At 41.6% G+C, this 5,280-nt stretch overlaps 1 protein-coding gene across 6 annotated transcripts in view; it reads right to left on the bottom strand.

Annotated features, from left to right (window-relative positions):
- The window catches only part of Xpo4 (exportin 4), a 158,658-nt gene that overhangs the window by 24,124 nt on the left and 129,254 nt on the right, over nucleotides 1-5,280 (bottom strand). Inside the window, exon 1 of one of the 6 annotated variants that reach the window (XM_008824328.3) lies at nucleotides 1,657-1,722. The exons of the other annotated variants lie outside the window; for them this stretch is intronic. The gene's annotated coding sequence lies outside the window, so the exon portion shown is untranslated. Of the gene's footprint in view, nucleotides 1-1,656; nucleotides 1,723-5,280 lie in introns of those variants that run through there. 6 annotated transcript variants of the gene reach the window in all.

The following is a 5,280-nucleotide window of genomic DNA, read 5'->3' as shown; positions in this document are numbered from 1 at the left end:
TATACCCACTTTTGAAAGAGATGTATCTTTGCTCTGGAAACTGTTAATGAGTATGTTAAAGCTGTAATGAAATGCTTCTTCAAAAAATTTTTTAAGTGAATAAATAAATAAATAAATAAATAAATAAATAAATAAATAAAAAGGCTTGGGACATAGCTCAATGGTAGAGTGCTTGCCTATCATTCAAAAGCCATAGGTTCAATCCCCAGTATAGCCCTCCCTCCCACAAAGTATGAATTACTTCATTTAAATAAAGTTCAAAAATATGCAGATAAAAGCAAGTGAATGAAAAACTCAAGATTAATTTGTGCTTGCCTCTGGGGATGAGGAATATGCTTGGGGAGACAGACTGTCTCGGTAATATTCTATCTATTTACTAAAGTAGTGAGAGATACACGATGTTTTTATTATTAGCCTTTTTTTCAGGGGGTGGAGCGGGAGAAGACAGGGTCTCATTATGTAGCCCAGGTTAGTTTGGAGGTCACTGTGTAGCTTAGGCTAACCTCAAACTCATGATCCTGTTGCCTCAGCCTCTTGAGTGCTGGAATCACAGATGTATGGCTATTTTATCATTATTTTTATATCTAAATGGGTTTGTGAAATTCTGTTTAAGGGATTTTTAAGTCCAAAATGGGTTGGGAAGTGCTGTATTTCATGTTCTTAAACAGACCTTGGGTCTTTCACTGCTCATATTCTTCATCAGTGGTTCCTGGAAAACCACTGTAGAACCAGAACTACTCTTCTCCCAGGGGAAACATTTGGCAACATCTGAAGATAGTTTTGGTTGTCATCAAAAGGGCATTATCACTGGCAACCAGTGGGAAGAGCCCAGCTAAGCTGCTGCAGTTTCTCCAATTCACAGGACAGCCCTCCCCTACAAAGACATATCCAGCCTAAAATGTCCATAGTGCTGAGGCTGAGAACATTAAGAGACAAAGAAATGATGATGTGGTGATCCCTCCATTACAGGAGTGCTGTTCAGTATCAGGAGATCACTATGAAGAGCCTTGATGAAGAGGGGAAAGAAGTAATGCAGCAGGTGGTATTTTGCCTTGCCCAAAGGATGAAAAATTACGAAAACGGGAAAGCAAGAGCAAAGGAGCGGGGTTACAATGAGCAACATTAGCAGAGATTAGCAGGATCCCACGAGGAATGCTGTGCCTAAGCTTTACTTGTACCACGTTAGGGTGGTACAGCCCCGGTGGCATTACCAGGGCCTCTGTCCTTGCACGTGGCCCTTGCTGGCCGTCCTCCCCACCACCCGCACACCCCACTAGGGTCTGACCCGAATCAGTGCGCACTTCACCAGTCCCTGCACTTAGCTCTGCCCCACCTGCCAGGGTCCATGGCCTGCTGGCATGATCAAGTACCCAAACCCGTCTAGTCCCACACGCGTCTGAGACAGGAAGCTGCACCGAGTAGGCCACAGATGGGCCTGGAAAGTCTCAAAGCGCTCTCCTCCCGACCGGCCGCAGTGCGCACAGGGCAGGCTTGGCTCGGGGACCAGCCTGCAGCCTTCTTGGGCCACGGGAGTCCTGGCTAACTTGCCAGGCCGCAGTCCCCACTGAGCCACGCCACCGAGCCCAGGACAACAGGTGAGGAGCACGCAACGCCACCCAGTGCCCTCAACCACCCCATTCCGTGCCCGCCACTCACCGACGCGTGCGCAGTCGCCCGGGTGAGCCCCGCGCAGCGCGAGGGGCGGGGCCAGCAGAGCTCACGCAGGCGCAGACCGGCGCTTCCGCGGACCTAAAGGGCCTCTTCCCGGTCTTCCTCCCGCTTGCCTGGCCCCTGGTTTCCCCAAACGGTGGCCAAAATATTAAGGTTTTAATTAGATTCAAGGGAAGCACATCATTTTGTACCAAGATGCTTGTCTAGTTAGCCTTACAACTGAAATGCTGACTAAAACACTAAATGATGGCTTCATAATATTGATGGGATTCGGAAAAATACCACATTTTCAAACCTGTTAGTCTTTCGGAGCCTTCAGTGTTGAATGTACCGGTCAATGTATGAACATACACAGATTTTGCCAACTACATCACCTAACATGGTAGCTGGTGCATTACAGACCTTAAATAAAAATACGGTTCCCATTCAATTGGCAATTATCAAATCGTAAACCATTTGTTTTTCATTCTCCAGGGCATATGCTCTATTATGTTCCCATGGTTCTTTCTCTATTTGCGTTACCAGTTTCATGAATCTGGCTGAGCAGCTTTAAATCCTTTCTGGTATAAATGAATGGCTCAGCTGCCTACCGATGCCATTCAGTAAGTAATCTTATAACAGGTTGTGCAGTTTCTATATACAGTACTGTTAAGTCTAATAACTCACACTTCATTTTGATAAGTCTATTAAACCAAGAAGTTCAAACCAACAGAAAATAGCAAGTGGGAAAAAAAAAAAACCATTTAATCGATGTATATTTTTTTTCAGTGTAGTGCTCCAGTAGGAGACTGCCTGACTTGTAATTTAATAGAAAAGCTTGCATTAAAGCAAATTATTTTCAGTCTGACAAAACAGGCACTTTTAAACTTTCAAACATTCCACTCCTTTCATAAGCATGTTCAGACACAATAGTTACAATAGTTACCTTCACCTACTTTGCTGTGTGCTATTTTTGCATTAAAGTGGCCAGAGACAGGAGAAAGCTAAACCCTCTCCATCTCCACCAATAGTTGATGATTATTCAAGTAAGAAAGATTAGTATTTTCCCTGTGAAGCGGATGCACTAGACAAACATTTTTTATAAATTACAAAAACCTGTAATATGAAAGGCAAACTAATTCTTACTGAAGTAAAACTGTCCAATTAAGTTGGACCTAAAAGATGCTTTCAAATTGATTTCAGTTCATGAATTATTGCTTTTTTTTTTTAATACCAGCAATGGTGCAAAAATACAAATTACTTTGAAAGCTCTTGTAAGACAAAAATAAAATAAACAAACAACTCTGTTCTTTTCCTTTTTATTAATTTTTCCTTTGAGTTGGGGTCTGGTGACATTGTCCAGGTTGGTCTGGACTCCTCAGCTCAAATCCATCCTCCAGCTTCAGCCTCTCAAGAAGCAACAGGGACTGGTACACACCAGTGCCTGGCCTTTTGTAAAATATACTGCATTACACATATTAAAGAAACCCAGAACCATGTTTTTACCATTTTGAAGTGCTTTGTCACAAAATTATTTAAATTCTAGTCCCATAAGATACACTTTGAGAAAAGACTATATTAAATGAGGAAAATCCAGTTAACATCTAAGCCTCACATTGTGTTAGTGTAATTAAAGCTTAACTTTGCATAGTAAAGAAACTTAGTGTTGGCATAGCTCAGTTTGGAAATCACTTTTTGGAATTTTTATTGTTCTTGTAGAAATAATAGCAGCAGATGCAGCAGCAGTAAATTGATGCGTTAGTTTCAGTAATCCCCTGCAAAACTCAGATATAGCCAATGTAATAGCAATCTGAGGTTGGGCGTTTATGAGGTGATGAGGTTGAAAGAAAGAATATTCTTCTCTTAAGGGCATTATGCACCCTTTTAAAGGGGCTGGGCAGAGGGAGTTGACTCTCTTTTGCTTTTCAACTTCAGTCATATAAAAAGAAACAAGAAAGCCCTCATCAGAAGCCAAGGCCTTCATCTCGGACTTCTGAGGCCCCAGGACTGTGAGAAACAATGTTCTGGTTTTTTATACTAGTATTTTATACAAATATTATATATGCACAGATGAAAACAAAAGAATTAGTAAAAAAAAATGTTTTAAAACAGAAGAGACAGTAAATAGTGTGCTGAGCTTTATGATGATACCCCTATGGTGGTTCTGGCTAGGGCTATAGAATCAGACTGCATGGAAAATAGAACATCTTTAAAGGTTTAGTGACAAGTTGCACAGATGGTTCAGTGGGTAAAAAGCACTTGCTATCTAAGTATGAGAATCTGAGTTTGAATTCATACAAACCAAGGAAAAAGCAGACCTCCATAAGTATCTGTAATTTCAGCACTCTTCTGGGGAGATGGGAACTGAGAGAGAAGCTAATGGGCCAACCAGCCTTATGTACATCAGAAAAACAGCAGAGGTACTACCTCAAAAAAGGTGGAAGGTGAGGACTAACACCAGATGTGTCTTCTGACCTCCACACTCGCTGCATCCACCTGCATCCACAAATACACATGTGCACGCATGCACACACACACACACACACACACACACACACACACACACACACACACACACACACACACACAGTGTTTAAGAACTGTTAGGTATAGACTACATTTACCTAGTAAATGTATTCTTAGAAATACAATGCAATTTATCGAGCATTTCCTCTTATCTATCACTGTTTTAAAATTTTGTCAGAGGGGCTGGATGGTGGCTCAGTGGTTAAGAACAATTGTTCTTCTGGAGGACCCAAGTAAGTCCCCAAACCTGCAGCTCACAACTACCCATAACTCCACTTCCAGGGGATCTGATACCATCTTCTGGCCTCCACAAGTACCTACACTCGTGTACAACCCCTAACCCCACCCCAGTCCACACACACACACATATAAAATAAACTTTCACTGGAAACATTTACAATCTTGGGCTGGAGAGATGGCTCAGTGGTTAAGAGCACTGACTGTTCCTGCAGACCAGGATTCCCAGCACCCACATAGTAGCTAATACCGGTCTGTAACTCTAGTTCTAGGGGATCTGATGCCCTCTTCTGATCTCCAGAGGCATTACACAACATGGGTGCATTTACATACATGTAGGCAAGACACTCACACACTAATAAAAATAAATAAAAAATATTAAAAATAATTTACAACTTCATGCTAAATACGATGGAGCTGTGGAAACTAATGTAGCCACTAAGTGGTTTAGGAATTGAACCTAGGGTTCTAGCTCTACCCTGTACTCTACCAATTCATACAGCTTTTAGGTCAGTCTTTAGGAAAGACTTGCTAGGGCAGTGCAATTATAAACAGATGCACAGATGAGAAGGTCCACTCCTATTATGTCTTAGGCCCCCAAAATGAGTATTTGAATCCAAATCTGGCAGAGAATGTAGAAGTAACAATATCAAAACTTAACTACTCAACACTACTCCTACTCAACTGCAATTTTAGAAGACACCAATTAAAAAAAATCTTTAGAAAAAAAGCTAACAGGATCTTATATTTGGATCTTTACTGTTATCTGACTCTCAAATGGCTAAGGCCTGTGTATATGGTTCCACCTTTAATACTGTGAGAGGAAACAAAATCTCCCAAAACACTGTGATTATTCAAAGCAAAATC

The sequence above is a fragment of the Nannospalax galili genome, unplaced genomic scaffold (assembly GCF_000622305.1).
Source record: "Nannospalax galili isolate Female #2095 unplaced genomic scaffold, S.galili_v1.0 scaffold388, whole genome shotgun sequence".
Taxonomy (NCBI): domain Eukaryota; kingdom Metazoa; phylum Chordata; class Mammalia; order Rodentia; family Spalacidae; genus Nannospalax; species Nannospalax galili.
The sequence above is the reverse complement of the archived record's forward strand: the minus strand, read 5'-3'. Positions and strand labels throughout refer to the sequence as shown.